The 8,308-nt window shown below is 52.5% G+C and overlaps 4 non-coding genes across 4 annotated transcripts; all 4 read right to left on the reverse strand.

Annotated features, from left to right (window-relative positions):
• Positions 1-388: 388 nt before the first annotated feature.
• trnat-agu (transfer RNA threonine (anticodon AGU)) lies at positions 389-461 on the reverse strand. The gene has a single exon. It is a non-coding gene; the product is annotated as a tRNA-Thr (tRNA).
• Positions 462-2,655: 2,194 nt separating this feature from the next.
• trnat-ugu (transfer RNA threonine (anticodon UGU)) lies at positions 2,656-2,728 on the reverse strand. Its single transcript has one exon. It is a non-coding gene; the product is annotated as a tRNA-Thr (tRNA).
• Positions 2,729-6,565: 3,837 nt separating this feature from the next.
• On the reverse strand, positions 6,566-6,638 carry trnat-agu (transfer RNA threonine (anticodon AGU)). Its single transcript has one exon. It is a non-coding gene; the product is annotated as a tRNA-Thr (tRNA).
• A 1,322-nt stretch (positions 6,639-7,960) lies between these two features.
• Positions 7,961-8,033, reverse strand: trnat-agu (transfer RNA threonine (anticodon AGU)). The gene has a single exon. It is a non-coding gene; the product is annotated as a tRNA-Thr (tRNA).
• Between the last annotated feature and the right edge of the window lie 275 nt (positions 8,034-8,308).

The following is an 8,308-nucleotide window of genomic DNA, read 5'->3' on the forward strand; positions in this document are numbered from 1 at the left end:
TGCACACAGGGAGGTTACAGTAACAGTGACCTCAGTCTTTAATAAGACACTCCAGAGTGAGGAACAGGCCTTAGGGGCGGCTTATACACAGTGCTCCCAATGGTATCCCTTGGGACTTCAGGGGATGAGCTCCCTGGTGGCGGAACATGGGAGAGCAAGTTTTACAGATACACAACAGAGTGAGAGATGAGGAAAGCGAGATAGTGGGAAAGGGAGAGAGGGGTAAAAAGATGTAGCACGGGTCGTGATGGGGAAGGGAGAGAGAAATTTGGAAGGGGAGAGAGAGTGCAAGACAGACAAGAACCTGTTGTTCAAGGATTGGTCTCAGAGCTGTTTAATATTTATAATTAAAGCCCTGGTTAATTGACAGCAAATTTAAATATTGAGTAGGCCCCAATGAGATTTGAACTCATGACCCCTGGTTTACTAGATCAGTGCTCTAACCCCTGAGCTATGGAGCCACCTGCTTTGGGAACAATAGGGGAAGGAGCAGGAAAGAGAGGGGAAGGGAAAAGAGAGAGTGGAAGGAGTGAGTGAGGGGGAAGGGGAGAGAGGGAGGGGACGGAGTGAGAGAGAGGGGGAAGGGGAGAGAGGGAAGGGACGGAGTGAGAGAGAGGGGGAAGGGGAGACAGGGAGGGGGAGAGAGAGAAGGGGAAGGGGAAAGAGCAATTGGAAGGATTGAGAGAAAGGGGAAGGAGAGAGAGTGGGGAAGGAGTGAGAGAGATGGGGAAGGGGTGACTGAGAGGGGAAGGGGAGAGACGGAGGGGAGTGAGGGAGGGGAGGAAAGAGAGGGGACGGGAGAGGGAAAGGGAGAGTGAAAAGGCAGAGGGGATGTGAAAGTGGGCAGCGGAGAGAGGGGGACAGGAAAGAGAGGGGAAGGAGTGATAGAGACGGGGAACGGGAAAGAGTGGGGAAGGAGTGAGAGAGAGGGGAAGGAGAGCGAGAGGGGAAGGAAAGAGAAGGAGGAGGCGGGGAGAGAGAAAGGAAGGGGAGAGAGAGGGAGAGGGGAGAATCCGAAAAGAAAGGGTAAAAGAGAGAGAGAGAGGAGGAAGAGAGGGGAGGGGAGGAGAGAGGGAGAGGGAAAGGGAGAGTGAAAAGGCAGAGGGGGAAAGGGAGAGAGGGGGAGAGAGAGAGAGAGGGGGAGGGGAGACAGAGAGGGAGATGTGAAGGGTATGGAGGGCGAGGGGAATGAGTGAGGCACGGGGAAAGTGAGATAGCGGGAAGGGGAGAGAGTGAGGGGAAGGAATGAGAAAGGGGGGAAGGAGAGAAGGGATTGAGTGAGAAAGGTGGGGAATGAGAGCGTAAAGTTCTTTCTCAATGGCACAAAACCCACACGAGGCAAATTCTGTGGACTAGGTCACTCCATGACCTGTACCTTTATTCACAGGACCAAGAGGTGATGACCCTGCGTGGGACCTCCCTTTATGTACCTGGACGACCAGGTAAGGAGTGTCTCCCACAAGTTCGCCCCCAGTGGTCAAGATGTGCATTGCTTAAGTCTATTCAGTATTGCAGTGGTGTTACATGGTGGTTACATGTATGACAGAGAGACAGGGAGGAAGAGAGAGGGGAACTGGAGAGAGAGAAAGGGGAGGGGAAAGAGATCTAGGATACGAGGAATGAGATAGTGGAAGTGAGGGAGAGAGCGGGAAAAGAGTCGGAAAGAGAGGGGAAGGGGAAAGAGAGAGGGGAAGGAGTGAGGGAGCGAGGGGGAAGGGGAGACAGGGAGGAAGAGAGAGGCGGAAGCGGAGGGGAAGGAGGGAGAGAGAGGGGAAGGCGAGAGAGGGAGGAGGCAGGGGAGAGAGAAAGTAAGGGGAGAGAGAGAGAAGGGGAGAATCGGAAAAGAAAGGGTAAAGAGAGAGAGAGAAAGGAGGAAGAGGGGGAGGGGAGGGAAGAGGGAGAGGGAAAGGGAGAGTGAAAAGGCAGAGGGGGAAGGGGAGAGAGGGGGGAGGGGAGACAGAGAGGGAGATGTGGAGGGGAAGAAGGGCAAGGGGAATGAGTGAGGCACAGAGAAAGTGAGATAGCGGGAAGGGGAGAGAGTGAGGGGAAGGAGTGAGAAAGTGGGGAATGAGAGACATGGAGGAAGAGAGAAGGGAACTGGAGAGAGAGAAGGGGGAGGGGAAAGAGATCTCGGATCAGGAGAATGAGATAGTGGAAGTGAGGGAGAGAGAGGGGAAAAAGGCACAAAGAGAGGGAAAGGGGAGAGAGAGAGAGAGAGAGGGAAAGGGGAATGAGAGGTTAAGGGGAGAGAGAGGGAAGGTTTGAGAGAGCGAGGAAGAGAATGGAAAGGGAGATAGAGTCAGGGGAATGGGAGAGAGAGGGTTAAGGGTAAAATCAGAAAGGAAAGGGAAAAGAGAGAGATAGAGGAGGGAGGGGAGAGACGGGAGGAAAGAGAGGGGAGCGGAGAGGGAGAGTGGGAAGGGGAGAGAGGGGGAAGGAAGTGGTTGGGGAGAGATTGAGGGGAGGCGTTGGGAGGGGAAAAGGGTGAGAGGGGAATGAGTGAGAGACAGGGAAAGCGGGATAGTGGGAAAAAAGATGCAGAATGGGTTGTGATGGGCGAGAGAGTCAAGCCTGTTGTTCCAGGGTCGGTCTCAGAGCTGTTTAACATTTATAATTAAAGCCCTTGTTAATTTAAATACTGAGCTAATTTTGAGGAGGCCCCAGCGAGATTTGAACACACAACCCCTGGTTTACAAGACCAGTGCTCTAACCCCTGAGCTATGGAGCCACCTGCACTAAAAAAGATAGGGGAAGTAGCAGGAAAGAGAGGGGAAGGGAAAAGAGAGAGTGGAAGGAGTGAGAGAGAGGGGCAAGGGGAGACAGGGAGGAAGAGAGAGGGGAAGTGGAGAGATGGAGGGAGGGAGGGAGGGGAGGATAGAGAGGGGGCGGGAAAGGGAAAGGGAGAGTGAAAAGGCAGAGGGAGTGTGAAAGTGGGCAGCGGAAAGAGGGGGACAGGAAAGAGAGGGGAAGGAGTGATAGAGAGGGGGAAGTGGAAAGAATGGGGAAGGAGTGAGAGAGAGAGGGGAAGGAGCGAGAGAGAGGGGAAGGCGAGAGAGGGAGGAGGCAGGGGAGAGAGAAAGTAAGGGGAGAGAGAGAGAAGGGGAGAATCGGAAAAGAAAGGGTAAAGAGAGAGAGAAAAAGGAGGAAGAGGGGGAGGGGAGGGAAGAGGGAGAGGGAAAAGGCAGAGGGGGAAGGGGAGAGAGTGTGGAGAGAGAGAGGGGGAGGGGGAGGGGAGACAGAGAGAGAGATGTGGAGGGGATGGAGGGCCAGGGGAATGAGTGAGGCACAGAGAAAGTGAATAGCGGGAAGGGGAGAGAGTGAGGGGAAGGAGTGAGAAAGGGGGGAAGGAGAGACAGGAAGGAAGAGAGAAGGGAAGTGGAGAGAGAGAAGGGGGAGGGGAAAGTGATCTAGGATAGGGGAATGAGATAGTGGAAGTGAGGGAGAGAGACGGGGAAGGGGAGACAGGGAGGTAGAAAGACGGGCAGGGGAGAGAGAGAGGGAAAGGAGAAAGCGAGATTAAGGAGAGAGAGAGGGAAGGAGTGAGAGAGCGAGGGGGGAGAATGGAAGGGGAGATAGAGAGAGGGGAAGGAGAGAGAGAGAGGGAGAAGCGGAGAATCTGAAAAGAAAGAGATAACCGGGACGGGGTGGAGGAGTGAAGAGGCAGAGGCTGAAGAGAGAATAATGAATTAGAGATGGGAATTTAAATACTAAATTAATTTTGAGTAGGCCCCAATGAGATTTGAATCACCTGCTCTGGGAAAGATAGGGGAAGGAGCAGGAAAGGGAGGGGAAGGGAAAAGAGAGAGGGGAAGGAATGGGGAGAGAGTGAAAGGAGAAAGGGAAGTTGAGAGATGGGAAAGAGGTGAGAGAGAGAGAGAGGGGAAGGAGTTAGAGAGAGGGGAGGGAAGTGGAGACAGGGAGGAAGAGAGAGGGGAAGGGGAGAGAGGTGTGCGGGAGGGGAAAGAGAGGGAGGGGAAGGGGAGAGAGAGTGTGGAAGGGGAGAGAGAGGGTGAGGGGAGAGAGAGGGGGAAGGAGTGAGAGAGAGGGGGAGGGGAGATAGAGGGGGAAGGAGTGAGAGAGAGGGGGAGGGGAGATAGAGGGGGAAGAAACATAGAAACATAGAAACATAGAAAATAGGTGCAGGAGTAGGCCATTCGGCCCTTCGAGCCTGCACCACCATTCAATAAGATCATGGCTGATCATTCCCTCTGTAGCCCTTTCCTGCTTTCTCTCCATACCCCTTCATCCCTTTAGCAGTAAGGGCCATATATAACTCCTTCTTAAATATATCCAATGAACTGACCTCAACAACTCTCTGCGGCAGGGAATTCCACAGGTTAACAACTCTCTGAGTGAAGAAGTTTCTCCTCATCTCAGTCCGAAATGGTCTACCCCTTATCCTCAGACTGTGACCCCTGGTTCTGGACTTCCCCAACATCAGGAACATTCTAACCGCATCTAACCTGTCCCGTCCCATCAGAATCTTATACGTTTCTATGAGATCCCCTCTCATCCTTCTAAACTCCCGTGTATAAAAGCCCAGTTGCTCCAGTCTCGCCTCATATGTCAGTCCCGCCATCCCGGGAATCAGTCTGGTGAACCTTCGCTGCACTCCCTCAATAGCAAGAACGTCCTTCCTCAGATTAGGAGACCAAAACTGAACACAATATTCCAGGTGAGGCCTCACCAAGGCCCTGTACAACTACAGTAAGACCTCCCTGCTCCTATACTCAAATCCCCTCGCTATGAAGGCCAACATACCATTTGCCTTCTTCACCGCCTGCTGTACCTGCATGCCAACTTTCAATGACTGATGTACCATGACACCCAGGTCTCATTGCACCTCCCCTTTTCCTAATGTGTCACCATTCAGATAATATTCTGTCTTCGTGTTTTGCCCCCAAAGTGGATAACCTCACATTTATCCACATTATACTGCATCTGCCATGCATTTGCCCACTCACCTAACCTGTCCAAGTCACCCTGCAGCCTCTTAGCATCCTCCTCACAGCTCATACTGCCACCCAGTTTCGTGTCATCTGCAAACTTGGAGATATTACACTCAATTCTTTCATCTCAATCGTTAATGTATATTGTAAAGAGCTGGGGTCCCAGCACTGAGCCCTGCGGCACTCCACTAGTCACTGCCTGCCATTCTGAAAAGGACCTGTTTATCTCGACTCTCTGCTTCCTGTCTGCCAACCAGTTCTCTATCCACGTCAGTACATTACCCCCAATACCATGTGCTTTAATTTTGCACACCAATCTCTTGTGTGGGACCTTATCAAAAGCCTTTTGAAAGTCCAAATACACCACATCCACTGGTTCTCCCTTGTTCACTCTGCTCGTTACATCCTCAAAAATTCAAAAAGATTTGTCAAGCATGATTTCCCTTTCATAAATCCATGCTGACTTGGACCGATCCTGTCACTGCTTTCCAACTGTGCTGCTATTTCATCCTTAATAATTGATTCCAACATTTTCCCCACTACAGATGAAGGAGTGAGAGAGAGGGGAAGGGAAGAGAGGGGGAAGGAGCGAGGCTGTGACAAGGGAAGGGGAAGGAGGGAAAGGGGAATGAGTGAGAGAAGGGGAAAGTGAGATAGTGGGAAAGGGAGAGAGGGGTAAAAAGATGTCGAATGGGTTGTGAGGGGGAAGGGTGACAGAGATTTGGAAGGGGAGAGAGTGTAAGAGAGACGAGAAGAGGAGAGGGGGAAGGGTGTGAGTGGAGCCTGTTGTTCCAGTGTCGGTCTCGGAGCTGTTTAATATTTATAATTAAAGCTGCTGTTAATTGACGGTGAATTTAAATACTGAGCTAATTTGAGTAGACCCCAAAGAGACTGAAACTCACGACCCCTGGTTTACAAGACCCGAGTTCTAACCCCTGAGCTATGGAGTCACCCGCTCTGGGACAGGTCGGGGAAGGAGCAGGAAAGAGAGGGGAAGGGAAAAGAGAAAGTGGAAGGAGTGAGAGAGAGGGGAGAATGGGAGAGAGAGGAATGGGGAAGGGGAGAGAGAGCGGAGGGGAGAGAGAGAGGAAGAGAGGGAGGTGGGGAAAGAGAGGGAGGGGATGGACAGAGTGAGAGAGTCTGGAAGCGGGGGGGAGAGAGGGGAAGGATTGGGAGAGAGGGGGAGGGGAGAGAGCAGAAGGGGAGAGAAAGGGGAAGGAGTGAGAGAGAGAGGGAAGGGAAGACAGGGAGGAAGAGAGAGGGGAAGGGGAGAGAGAGTGGGGGTGGGGAGGGAGGGAGGGGAGGAAAGAGAGAGGACGGGAGAGGGAAAAGGCAGAGGGGGTGAGAGAGTGGGTAGCGGAGAGAGGGGGAGGGGATAGAGGGAGGGAAGATAGAGGAGGAAGGAGAGAGGGGGTAAGGAGAGGAGAGAGAATGAAATAAGAGAGGGAAGGGGAGACAGTGAGTGGAAGGGAAGAGAGAGGGGAAGGTGTGAGAGAGTGAGAGAGTGAGAAGGGGAGAATCTGAAAAGGAAGAGGCAGCTGGGAATGGAGAGTCAGAGGAGGAAGAGAGAATAACAAATTAGAGATGGGAATTTAAATACTAAATTAATTATGCAAAGGTCCCAGTGAGATTTGAACCCACGACCCCTGGTTTACTAGACCAGTGCTCTAACCCCTGAGCTATGGAACCACCTGCCCTGGGCTGTGGGTCATTCCCCAGTTAGTGCTGTGTGTTTGAAGAATGAGGAGGGGTCAGTGAAACGCTCAGATTGTGTCTCATCCCCCAGACTCCTGTCTCCGTCTCTTCAATATTCGCCTCTCAACATCGATATATCGGGTCTTTCACGTAGTAAAACATCCCAAGGCAACTCAGTCACACTCTGCCTCAATCTCTCTCTGCCTCTCTGTCTCTCTCAATCTCACTCTCTTTCTTTCTGTCTCTCACCTTTTCACTCTGTCCCTCGAGGGGCGAAGATAGAGCGGGAAGATAGAGGGGAAGTGGAGGGAGAGAGGGGTAGGAGTGAGAGAGGGAAGGGGAAATAGAGGGAATGAGTGAGAGAGAGAGGGGAAGGGGAGAGAGATGTGAAGGCAAGAGAGGGAGGAGGCAGGGGAGAGAGAGAGGGGAAGGGGAGAGAGATGTGAAGGCAAGAGAGGGAGGAGGCAGGGGAGAGAGAAAGGGGAAGGGGAGAGAGAGGGAGAAGGGGAGAATCTGAAATGAAAGGGAAAAGAGAGCGAGAGAGGAGGGAGGGGTGAGAGGGGAGGGGAAAGGGAAAGGGCGAGTGAAAAGGCAGAGAGGGAAGGAGCGATCGGAGGGAGAGAGTAGGTAATGGAGAGAGGGGGAGGGGAGAGAGAGAGAAGAAAGAGGACAAAGGAGAGAGAGGAGGACAAGTGAGCGAAAGAAAGTGGAGAGGGAAGGGGAGAGAGGGGAAAGGGGGGAGTGAGAGAGGAAGGAATGAGAGAGGCGAGGGGGCAAAGAGTGGGGAAGGGGAGAGAGAGGGAGAAGGGGAGAGAGAGGGAGAGAGAGGAAGGAGTGGGAAAAAGAGGGAAAGGGAAAAGAGAGACTTGAAGGAGTGAGAGAGAGGGGTAGGGGAAAGCGAGGGAAGGGAAGGGGAGAGAGGGCAGGTAACGAGAGAGAGGGTGAAGGGGAGAGATAGAAGGGAAGGAGTGAGAGAGAGGGGGAAGGGGAAAGAGAGGGGTAAGATTGAGAGAGGAAGGGTAACGAGTGTGTAAGAGCATGAAGGGGAGAAAGGTAGAGAGGGGGAGGAGAAAGGGAAGGGGAGAGAGAAGGGGAAGGAGAGAGAGGAGAGGAGAGAGGAGAGAGGGGAAGAGAGGGGCATTCGTGAGAAACGGGGAAAGCAAGATAGCGGGAAAGGGAGAGAGAGGAAAAAAAGTTGCGATGGGAAGGGAGAGAGGAGCCTGTAAATCCAGGTTTGGTCTCGGAGCTGTTTAATATTTATAATTTTTCTCCCTTGTTAATTGACAGTGAATTTAAACACTAAGCTAATTTTGAGTAGGCCCCAGTGAGATTTGAACCCACGACCCCTGGTTTACTAGACCAGTGCTCTGACCCCTGAGCTATGGAACCACCTGCTCTGGGTTGTGGGTCATTCCCCAGTTAGTGCTGTGTGTTTGAAGAATGAGGAGGGGTCAGTGAAACGCTCAGATTGTGTCTCATCCCCCAGACTCCTGCCTCCGTCTCTTCAATATTCGCCTCTCAACATCGATATATCGGGTCTTTCACGTAGTAAAACATCCCAAGGCAACTCAGTCACACTCTGTCCCAATCTCTCTGTCTCTCTGTCTCTCTGGCTCTCTGACTGTCTTTGTCTTTCTCTCTGACTCTCTGTCTCTCACTCTGTC

Source organism: Pristiophorus japonicus, unplaced genomic scaffold (assembly GCF_044704955.1).
Source record: "Pristiophorus japonicus isolate sPriJap1 unplaced genomic scaffold, sPriJap1.hap1 HAP1_SCAFFOLD_1247, whole genome shotgun sequence".
NCBI lineage: Eukaryota > Metazoa > Chordata > Chondrichthyes > Pristiophoridae > Pristiophorus > Pristiophorus japonicus.